Source organism: Phyllostomus discolor, chromosome 7, assembly GCF_004126475.2.
Source record: "Phyllostomus discolor isolate MPI-MPIP mPhyDis1 chromosome 7, mPhyDis1.pri.v3, whole genome shotgun sequence".
NCBI classification, from domain to species: Eukaryota; Metazoa; Chordata; class Mammalia; order Chiroptera; family Phyllostomidae; genus Phyllostomus; species Phyllostomus discolor.
The window spans coordinates 65,227,110-65,239,751 of record NC_040909.2 but is presented as its reverse complement, the minus strand read 5'-3'; positions in this window follow the sequence as shown (position 1 = coordinate 65,239,751).

Genomic DNA, 12,642 nt, shown 5'->3' with positions numbered 1-12,642 from the left:
AGGGCTAAGAGTAATTATCTTTAGAGGAGGGAAGATGGAGGCATGGTAGGAGGGAGCAGGTTCCATTTCCCCCTATACATGGGAGAAAAACCTAGCCGATCTATGGAGGAACAGAGCAAACAGCCAATAGTACCACAGCATATATGAAAATAAGACATCAAAAATTGTAGCAGACATTGAAAAACCAGACAGTAAGGAGAGTGCTTCAGGATAATAAGGGCCCAGGGATCAGCTAGGGGACCAGGGAAGCTGAAGCCCTGCAACCACTGGGTCTCACACAGGGCTCTTGAGAGAGAGCTAGGTCAACCACTCCCTCCCTGGTCAAACAAGGATTGAGCAGCACCAGGGGAGGCCTGGTTGCTTGAAGGCGCAGAGAGGGGAGTGAGGACTGAGTGGCCAACACACAGGTGCTGTGAGCACCCACGCATAGCCCTGGGAAGAGTGCGCACCTGAGCCCACACAACCAAGGGCAGCCTGGCCATGCACCAGTGCCCACAACCCAGGGAGAGTGTGCTTTGTGGAGGACCCAGAGCCCACACCCATAAACCCGGGGGAAGCATTCATTCCGCAGCAGCCCTGGAGCCTACAACTGTGAGACCTGGGAAAGCATGCTTAGGAGGGCCTGGATCCCACACTCAGGGCCCTGCAGAGAGGCAACAGACTGGCTCTGGGGAGAGTGTAGTGCTGAACAGGAAAGGAGAAAAGGGAAAGCAATCTCCCCTCAACCTGCTGCAGCCAGCAAGACCAGAAAAACTGGTTTGGACAGTTTGAAACCAACAAGAGGCTTTTTAAAAAATATATATTTTATTGATTATGCTATTACAGTTGTCTATTTCCCCCCTTCACTCCCCTCCACCCTGCACACCCTCTCCCACCCACATCCCCCCCCTTTAGTTCATGTCCATGTGTCATACTTATGAGTTCTTTAGCTTCTACATTTCCCGTGCTATTCTTGCCCTCCCCCTATCTATTTTCAACCTACATTCTATGCTACTTATTCTCTGTACCTTTTCCCCCTCTCTCCTCCTCCCACCCCCCTGTTGCTAACCCTCCATGTGACCTCCATTTCAGTGGTTCTGTTCTTGTTCTAGTTGTTTGCTTAGTTTATTTTGGTTTTACTTTAGGTGTGGTTGTTAATAATTGTGAATTTGCTGTCCTTTTACTATACATGTTTTTCCTTTATCTTCTTTTCTTAGATAAGTCCCTTTAGCATTTCATAAAATAAGGGCTTGGTGATGATGAACTCCTTTAACTTGACCTTATCTGAGAAGCACTTTATCTGCCCTTCCATTCTAAATGAGAGCTTTGCTGGATAGAGTAATCTGGGATACAGGTCCTTGTCTTTCATGACTTGGAATACTTCTTTCCAGCCCCTTCTTGCCTATAAGGTCTCTTTGGAGAAATCAGCTGACAGTCTGATGGGAACTCCTTTGTAGGTTACTGTCCCCTTATCTCTTGCTGCTTCTAGGATTCTCTCCTTCGTTTTTACCTTGGCTAATGTAATTATGATGTGCCTTGGTGTGTTTCTTCTTGGGTCCCACTTCCTTGGGGCTCTCTGAGCTTCCTGAATTTCTTGGAAGACTATTTCCTTTGCCAGATTGGGGAAGTTCTCCTTTATTATTTGTTCAAATACGTGCTCAATCTGTTTCTTTTCCTCTTCCCCTTCTGGTACCCCTATAATTCGGATGTTGGAACGTTTAAAGATGTCCTGAATGCTCTTAAGCTTCTCCTCATTTTTTTGAATTCTTATTTCCTCATGCTTTTCTGCTTGGTTGATTCTGGTCCACTGTATTGTTTTGAGACCCAGTTTCCTTCCCTTCACTATTGCTCTCCTCCATATATCTTCCTTCATCTCTTTTATGGTAACCTGCATCTTTTCAACTACTTTGCGCCCAAAATCAACCAATTCCATGAGCTTTCTGATCACCAGTGTTTTGAACTGTGCATCTGATACATTGGCTATTTCTTAGTCACTCAAAAGGATGAGTCCTGGGGGACTGATCTGTTCTTCTGTTGGAAACATATCCCTCCCTGTCTCTCCTTTTTTTTCCGGTCTGGTCGCTCCTGTTACAGTGGGGGGTGGAGCCTTAGGTGTTCACTGGGGCTGGGCACCCCAGTTGCTAGATTGTGACGTTATATGTGGGGGCTGGGGCGGGAGCGGGATGGGAGGGAACAATGGCAGTAGTTCCGTTCTCCTGGGATCTCAGTCCCTTCTCTGGGATCCAGGGCTATGAGCTCTGCTGTGGTCCACAATCGCCGCCTCACTGGGTCTGCCAGCCACAGCTTGCGTACTCAGGGTCCACTGCTGTGTTCCTGTGCGCCCCGGATAGCTTACGAGCCGAGTTCATGCCAAGTTTTCCCTACCTCCGCGCGCCACCGACCCGTGCCTGCCCGGCTCGTCCTCTCGGCCCCTCCTACCAGTCTGGATGTTCAGGTCTACTTCAACTTCTTGGCTGTCCGACTTCCATTCAGATAAATCCTCTATCACTTCTGGGTGTTATTCTGGCTCTAAATTGTTGTTGTTCTAATCTTGATTGTGCGTGAAGGTATGGGGCATCCACCTATTCCTCCATCTTGCCGGAAGTACCAACAACAAGAGGTTTTTTGTTTGTGTGTTTAATTTTTTAAGTAATTTTTTATTTTTTAATTCTTATTTTTATATCTTTCAATTCCTTTTGCTTCTCTTTCCTTCTTTCTAGTTTTATTCCTCCTCCCTTTCTTTCCAATTTTATCTCTTCTTCCTTCCTTCTGCTACTTTTTTCTTTCTTTCTTTCTTTCTTTTTCTTTTTAAATACCCACGAGTGAGACAAAAAAAAAAGGAAAAGAAAAACAAAACAAAACTCAGAACTGTGAAAAGACCAGAGTTGGACCCAAAGAGGGGGCATCCCAACAGCTCAGACAGCAAGACAAATTTCACTTTGCTATTACAGAGAAACTGCAAGTTATTGCATATTTGTATTATTATTTTTTCATTATTCGTACATCTCTTATTTTAATAGTATTTTTTTAAGATTTTACTTATTTATTTCTTTTAGAGAGGGTAGGGAGGGAGAAAGAGAGAGAGAAACATCAGTGCGTGGTTGCTGGGGGTCATCGCCTGCAACCCAGGCATGTACCCTGACTGGGAATCGAACCTGCAACACTTTGGTTTTCAGCCCGTGCTCAATCCACTGAGCTACGCCAGCCAGGGCTTATTTTAATAGTATTTTTGTATTCCTCTTCTTTCTGTTTAGTCTTCTTTGATTGGCTGGTTATATTATATCATTTGACAGATTTCCCTTGTTCTCTCTTTCATAGTGTATTGCTAATTTACTGTCCTTCACTTCATTTGTGTTCCATTAGTACATTACTTAAGGTTCTATACTTCTTATTCTTGTTATCTAGATCTCATAGATTTTGTCATATGATTGTTGTTCTATATTATTGTAAATAATAGCTATTCCATAGAATTGTAAATATTACACAACACGCCCCTCAGATTTTAGCCCACTTCATGATCTACTGATATCTATTACACTAGTGCTTAACTCTGTTCTCTCACACACTATACCTATTTACTATCCTTTACTCTCACCTTACCTCAGAATCTGATTTCCCACACTCACTGCTTTCTAGATCCAACTGACAACCCTTCCCTCCCCAACAAGAGTATTACCTTCTTTCCAACCTTTCTAAAAAGTGCCTAGTTGGGTGGAATATCACACTTAACACTATACATGACAAAAAGACCTCCTACCTCTTCTCTACCAGCTGCTACTGTAAACATCATAGAATACTCTCTTGCTGTCTTAAACCATTTTGCCTTACCCCTCCAACTGATAAAAAAAAAAAAGAGTAGGTGGAAGCTGTGAACACCAGGAGACCTGAAGGAGACTGCACCACTGAATCTCACAGGTATTCTACCATAGAAGTTTATGTCATAAGCCCAGGGAATCAGAACACATCAATTTAAGAAACAGAGGCTAACAAGAAGAGTCTCTCAAACAATGAGAAAAGAAAGAAACAATCCCCAAATGAAGGGAAAGGAGGAAGCCTCAGAAAGAATGCTAAATGAAATAGAGGCAACTCAGCTATCAGATATTGAGTTCAAAACAATGATTATCAGGAAGCTTGATGAACCCACAATGAGCTACCAGAAACTAGAGGGAAGCTACAACGATCTCACTGCAAACTATATCAACATGAAACAAGAAATAGAAACTATTAACAAGGGCCAGGAGGAAATGAAGAATACAGTTTCTGAACTGAAGAACACAGTAGAAGGAATCAAAAGCAGGATAGATAGAGGAGAAGATCGGATCAGCGAGATGCAGGACAAAGTAGAAAAAAACACCCAGGAAGAGCAAGAAAAGGAAAAGAAGCTCAGAAAGAATGAAGAGGGATTAAGAGAAATGCAAGATATATGGAACGTAATAATGTCCATATAATAGGGATAACAGAAGGAGAGGAAGAAGAGCGAGCGATAGAAAACCTCTTTGAAAACATAATGTTGGAAAACTTCCCTAATTTGATGAGAGAAAAAGTCACACAAATCTGGGAAACACAGAGAGTCCCAATCAAGAGGAACACAAAGAGGCCCACCTCAAGACACATCATAATTAAAATGGCAAAATTCCAAGATGAAGAGAGAATCTTAAAGGCAGCAAGGGAAAAACAGGAAGTAACATATAAGGGGAGGCCCAATAAGGCTAGCAGCTGACTTCTCAATGGAAACATTTCAGGCCAGAAAAGAATGGCAAGAAATATTCCAAGTAATGAGAAGCAGGGGCCTGCAAGCATGGCTACTTTACCCAGCAAAGCTCTCAATCAAGATAGAAGGTCAAATAAAGAGCTTCCCAGACAAAAGAAGTCTAAAAGAATACATCTCCACCAAACCAGCTCTGCAAATGATGCTAAAGGGCCTGCTTTAAGGAAAGAAGGAAGAGAGAGAGAGAGAGAGAGAGAGAGAGAGAGAGAGAGAGAGAGAGAAACACAGGTATAAAAATGGCAATGGATAAGTACTTATCAATAATAACCTTAAATGTAAATGGATTAAATGCTCCAATCAAAAGACATAGAATAGCTGAATGGATAAGAAAACATGACCCACACATATGCTGCCTACAAGAGACCCACCGCAGGACAAAAGATCTAAAGAGACTGAAAGTGAAGGGATGGAAATAGTTTTTCAAAGCAAATGGACAGGAAATAAAACTGGGGTAGGAATACTCATACCAGACAAAATAGAATTCCAAAAAAGGGCTATAAAGAGAGACCCAGAAGGTCACTTCATAATACTGAAGGGAAGAATCCACCAAGAAGATATAAATATTGTAAATATGTATGCACCCAACATAGGAGCACCCAAATACATAAAGAAAATCTTAGAGGACTTCAAGAAAGATATTGACAGCAACACAATTATAGTGGGGGGTTTTAACACGCCACTGTCAAAAATGGACAGATCTTCCAAACAAAATATCAACAAAGATCTAGTGGCATTGAACAATGTCTTGGATTAAATGGACCTAACTGATATATATAGAGCCCTCCATCCCAAAGAAGCCAAATACACATTCTTTTCGAATGCACATGGAACATTTTCAAAGATAGAGCACATGATAGGACACAAGACAAGCCTCAACAATTTCAAGAAAATTGAAATCATACCAAGCGTTTTGTCAGATCACAAAGGACTGAAGCTGGAAACCAAGCCCAAGGAATGAAACCCAAAACACTCAAAATCATGGAGATTGAATAGCATGCTGTTAAACAATGAATGGGTCAAGAATGAAATTAGGGAAGAAATGAAAAAGTTTCTGGAAACAAATTAAAATGAACTCAAAACAGCCCAAAAAGTATGGGACACAGCGAAGACAGTCCTGAGAGGGAAGGTCATAGCGATACAGGTGCATCTAGAAAAAGTTAGAACCATTTCAAACAAACAACCTAACCCTACGTCTACAAGAACTCGAGGAACAACAACACAGACAGCCCAGAGCAAGTAGAATGAAGGAAATACCAAGATCAGATCAGAATTAAATGACATGGAGACTAGAAGCACAATTCTAAGGATCAATGAATCCAGGAGCTGTTTGTCTGTAAAGATAAATAAAATCAACAAACTTTAAGTAGGCCCATCAAGAAAAAAGAGAGAGGACTCAAATAAACACAATCAGAAATGAAAGAGAGATTATAAGTGATACCATAGAAGGAACAACAACACAGACAGCCCAGAGCAAGTAGAATGAAGGAAATACCAAGATCAGATCAGAATTAAATGACATGGAGACTAGAAGCACAATTCTAAGGATCAATGAATCCAGGAGCTGTTTGTCTGAAAAGATAAATAAAATCAACAAACTTTAAGTAGGCCCATCAAGAAAAAAGAGAGAGGACTCATATAAACACAATCAGAAATGAAAGAGAGATTATAAGTGATACCATAGAAATACAAAGGATTGCAACAAATTACTATGAACAACTGTATGCCAAGATATTTGAACCCTAAGGGAAATCGACAGATTTCTAGAAAAATATAATCTTCCAAAACTCAACGAAGAAGAGGCAGAAAGCCTGAAGAGACCTGAAGCAATAATAAAAAAAACTTCTGACACACAAAAGCCCTGGACTTGATGGTTTCACAGGAGAATTGTATAAAGCATTTATGGAAGAGATAACCTCTGTCCTTCACAGACTATTCAAAAAACCCAAAATGATGGAAGACTACAAAACTCTTTTTATGAAGCCCACATCATCCTAATTCCCAAACCAGAGAAATACGCAACAAAGAAAGAAAACTTCAGGCCAAATATCACCGATGAACACAGACTCTGAAATCCTCAACCAAATATTGGCAAATCACACCCAACAATACATTAAAAATATCATACACCATGACCAAGTGGGATTCATTCCAGGGATGCAAGGATGGTACAATATTTGCAAATCAGTAAATGTAATACATGACATAAACAAAAGCAAAGACAAAAACCACACGATCATATCAATAGATGCAGAAAAAGCATTTGATAAGGTACAGCACCCAAAGTGGGAATAGAGACAGCAATCCTCAACACAATAAAGATCATATATGAGAGACCTACAGTCAACATCATACTCAATGGGCAAAAATTAAAATCTTTTCCACTAAGATCAGGAACAAGACAAGGCTGTCCACTTTCACCACTTCTATTCAATATAGTACTGGAAGTTTTAGCCCCAGCGATCAGACAAGAAAAGGAAATAAAAGGCATCCAAATCAGAAAGGAGGAAGCAAAACTGTCACTGTTTGCAGATGACATGATAGTGTACATAGAAAATCCTATAGACTCTGCCAAAAAATTGCTTGACCTAATCAATGAATTTGGCAAAACAGCGGGATACAAAGTCAATATCCAGAAATCAAAGGCATTTTTGTATACCAACAATGAAACAGCAGAAGCAGAAATCAAGAAAAAAATCTTTCGATATAGCAACAAGAAAAATAAAATACCTAGGAATTAACCTAACCAAAGAGGTAAAAAGCCTGTGTTCAGAAAACTACACAGCACTGAAGAAAGAAATCAAGGAAGACACAAAGAAATGGAAACATATACCATGTTCATGGATCAGAATAATTAACATCATCAAAATGTCCATACTACCCAAAGCAATTTACATATTCAATGCAATACCTATTAAAATGCCAATGGCATATTTCACAGATATAGAATACTTCAAAAAATTATATGGAACCATAAATGACCCCGAATAGCTGCTGCAATTTTGAGAAAGAAGAGTAAAGTAGGAGGTATCACAATACCTGACACTAAAGTGTATTACAAGGTCACTGTAATCAAAACAGCCTGGAACTGGCATAAAAACAGGCACATGGACCAATGGAACAGAACAGAGAGCCCAGAAATAAATCCAAGTCTCTACGGTCAATTAATTTTGACAAAGGGAGCAGCACCATAAAATGGAGTAAAAATAGCCTCTTCAGCAAATGGTGTTGGGAGAACTGAACTGCAAAAAAATGAAACTAGAGCAACAACTTACAGCATGCACAAAAATAAATTCAAGATGGATAAAAGATTTAAATATAAACCATGACACCATTAAACTTGTAGTGGAGAACCTAGGTGGGAAAATCTCAGATATTTCATGCAGCAAAATTTTTGGTGATATTTCCCCTAGAGCAAGGGACATAAAGGAAATAATAAACAAATGGGATATCATCAAAATAAAAAGCTTCTATAGGCTATAGAAAACAGTATTAAAATAAAAAGAGAGCCAAGCCTATGGGAAAACATATTTGCCAATGATATGTTACACAAGGTTTTAATTTCCAAAATATATAAAGAACTTACACAACTCTAAGAAGACAAGCAGCCCAATTAACAAATGTGAAAAGGACTTGAACAGACACTTACTTCTCCAAGGAGGACACAAAGAGGATCCATAGACACATGAAAAGATGCTTAATATCGCTAGCTATCAGAGAAATGCAAATTAAAACCACAATGAGATACCACTTCACACCAGTCAGAATGGCCATCATAAACAAAGCAACATACATCAAGTGTTGGAGAGTTTGTGGAGAAAAGGGAACCCTATTGCACTGTTGGTGGGACTGCAGACTGGTACAACCACTATGGAAAACACTATGGAATTTTCTCAGAAATCTAAAAATGGATCTGCCTTTTGACCCAGCAATTTCACTGCCAGGACTATATCCTAAGAACCCTAAAACACCAATCCAAAAGAACCAATGCACCCCAATGATCATAGCAGCACAATTTACAATAGCCAAGTGCTGGAAGCAACCTAGGTGCCCATCAGCAAATGAATGGATCAAAAAAACTATGGTACATTTACGCAATGGAATTCTATGCAGCAGAAAGAAACAAGGAGCTCCTACCCTGTTCCACAGCATGGATGGAACTGAACAGCCTTATGCTAAGCAAATTAAGGCAGGCAGTGAAAGACAAATACCATATGATCTCACCTTTTACAGTAATCTAATCAACAAAGCAAACAAACATGATAAATATAACCTAAGACACTGAAGTAGATAACAGGCTGACAGTGACCAGAGTGGAGGGAATTTCAGGGGAGAAGGGGATGGGTTTACAAGAACAAATATAAAGGACACATGGACAAAAACTAGGGGGGTTGAAACGGGAGGGAGGTGGGTAGGGATGGGTGGGTGGGCTGGGATGGGAGTAAAGGACAGAAAACTGTACTTGAACAATGACTAAAATAAAATAAAATAAGTAACTATCTTTAAAAACTGGAACAACATGAGTCTTATCACACTCCACTGGCAGTAACATTGAACAATGGGTTATCTTTCAGTCATGAACTGCAAAGTGGATGATGAGTATACAACATAGAAATGACAGGGAAATTTAAATGTTCATAGCATAAAACATCTTACTAGAGGTAAAAGCAGTATTTCAACAAATTCACTGAATTAGCTCTAACCAGAAGGAATATTCAGACAGCATGTGACAGGAAGAGATGAAGCTAAAATGATGAAAGAGTTTTGCAAAATCGTGTTCCGGGCAGTGAGAGTCCCTGAGATGTGCTAAAGAGCATCTTGCTGACCTGTGGTTCCATCGAGATATTTTAGCTGGGAAAATGACACACTTTGCTTACAGAACATTTGGATAGTAAAACATGACAAAAGAAATGCAACTAACTGGTGAATCAGTCAATACTTAATTATTTTCAGTTTAATAACTCTCCATTTAGTTATACAAAGGCATTGGTTGAATTTGTATGTATATAGCTTTAAAAGGTTGAATAACATCATTTTCATTCTCATTAGGGTTAAAACTACAGGCAGAAACCCTTTCACACTATACTGTGACTTGGCCTCAAACATTTGACTTCAGTTTAAGCCTTTGGTATGAAGGCAGCAAGAGAGGAATAGAAAATCAGACAGAGAGAAACTGGATAACCTGAGCGTTTTGAGGCTCTAACTCAACATGTGAACACACCTGTTCAAAGGCCAGGAAAATCAAGGAACCAAATGGATTACTTCCTCTTAATCACTCAATACAACACCACGTATACTTTTCCTACCAGACCGAAAGATTTCTGGAATGAATTACCTGTGGTTTCATTTCAAATAGACAAAACAATAACGTCTTTTCTTTAGTATGTCTTCTGTCCTTGGGCTTCCCGAGTGAATTATATTCACCACCCATCTAAAGTGTGGCATAAGAAAGAAGAGTAGCAGTGGATGAAGAGGGGAGGTCAGTTCTAATATTTTCTCAGCAAACACTTAAACACTTATCTCAGCTATCCTGACTGTTTTTCTGGTGTGGTCAAGAATTACAACTAGAGGGAGGATGTAGATTCAAAGTGGACTTTAAACTCATTTTCTGTTCTGGTGCAGCCAATGGATATGACAGCCCCTCTTCAGTGATGGTAGTACTCACTTATCTAGTTCGTGGGGCAATGCTCATCCTGTGGGGGAAGCTTTATTGCTCACAAATACTTTCTGTCTTCCTTGGGGAAGATTATGCTTCCCTCCCTCCACTGTTATCAGGCTTGGCTATGCAACCTTCTCTGGCCTGTGACATGTGAGTGGAGGTGGCTTAGCACTCCTGGTTAAAAGCTTAAGAGCCTGTGTGGCTTATGTTGTTCATTCCTCCTTTCATGGGATAGGTCATATTATAGATGAAGACCCATTCCTGGGTTTGGTTCCAGGAGTGAAAACGTTGGAAATGCACCTGTGGTCCACCCATGATGGGCAGGTTGTATGAGTGAAGAACACAACTTTGTTTTTGTAAGCCACTAAGATCAGAGGGGGTTGTTGATTTTATCTAATCTATCCAATTTTGATATCAACTCCCTGGGTGGCAAATTAGATGTGAGGTGGGTTGGTGAGAGGAAGTACGCATCATTTGAAAAAGCCTCTCAGATGAGTCTTATGTGCTCTCAGTTTCCTATAGGGTAAAGTTTGTTCCATGGGGGCCATGCAGTTTCCCACCAACTATTACTATGGCTATCCTGTTCTCAAACCTGGATCCAGCTTTGCCAATATTGTTCAGATACTTATTTACCTTTTAGGTTAAAAGCCAATCTTCTAATATTCTAAGGATATAATTGTTTATGATAAACCTGGCCTCTCTTTTACATTTTCTTATCTTATGATGCAGTTTAACTGTCTTTTCAAGGTTAAGATCATTATTAGGTTTTATGATCTTATAACCAGGTTAAACTTCTTAGTGATGAAAATAAAGAAAACAACACAAGGAAGGCAAATAGGGTATTATGAGGTTTTATTAAGTTCTGTGCCCTTGTATTGGTGTTGTAACATATCACAATGGCTCTCATTTAACAATAGAAGACACTGAAACTCAGAAGTGCTGGATTCCTTGCCTGAAGTCTTGCCTGAAAAGTGGAAGAGCAGGGACAAATGCAGGGCAATTTTACTATCATTACCCACCAAATCCTCCATACAGTCATTTAGCTCTGTTTACATATTCTTCTTTTCAAATTTTCCAAGCCAAAGGATTCTTCTGTAGTCATGGGTTCCTCATTCATTTCCTTTATATTACTTATTTTCAGAGCATTTAAAATTTGACTTAATATCAGGCAGACTATGGTTGTTTATGTTGTAATAACAAAAATGTCTCCAGATATTAGTGACTTAACAGAACACAACTTTAAATGCTATTGAAGGGGAGCAGTTTGCCACCCCAAATACACATCTCTTGGATATTGATTAGCTTTAAGAAATGAATGACTTAAGAAAAAGCTTTGACCTTCCTCCTTACTGCTTAAAAGAATTTAGACAGAAGACCTGCTCCAGGAAAGATGTTATCATAAATAACTCTAGTTTAATGTGAACTTGTGTGTGATAAAGAAGGATAAACTTAGAAAGGCCTGTTTAATCAAAAAGTCTTCTCTGTGGTACATTGTTAAAGATGGCCCAGCAAACATTTATTTAGCAAACATTTTCTTTTCCATCTCCATGTGAATTGCCTTCCTGCCCTTTGAGGTTTGAAAGCACTCCCACCTCCCCTTCTCCTTAGCTAAAGATGACAAATAAGTCTGAACTTTATGCCCATATTCTTAGGGAACCCCTGCATGAACACATGTAATTAAATTTGGTTATGTTCTCCTGTTATTCTGTCTCACATCAATTTGATTATTACACCAGTCATAAGAACTAAGAGGGAAAAGAGGGGAAATTTTCCTAACCTCCATACCTCTTTTTACATGACCAATATAGTCTACAGGATCTCAGCCCTTTCAAGTCATGCTCAGAATCAGGCTGGTGCATTTTGTCCCATGATGGTCAATTTAGGAAAAAAGTAAATATGTCAATAACATGTAGGCTTTTAAAACATCTCACAGGAAATACATATATCATTCTATTGGCCAGAGCAACACATCTGGTCATACCTACCTTCAAAGGCAATGGGCAAGCACAATCTTCTCATGTGTCTAGAAGAAATGGTGAATTGAAATATTCATAAATGTTTAAAAACTTTTTATAGCATAATCCATATCAAATGGTGTTTAATCATGATGTAAACAAATCATCTCTCACTACAAAAATATACAGCAGCTACTGTTGTTATCAAGACACCCCCAGTACTCATTGGTGGAATCTGTCAGACAACAGTGACTATCCAACTCACTCTGGAATATATTTTTTCA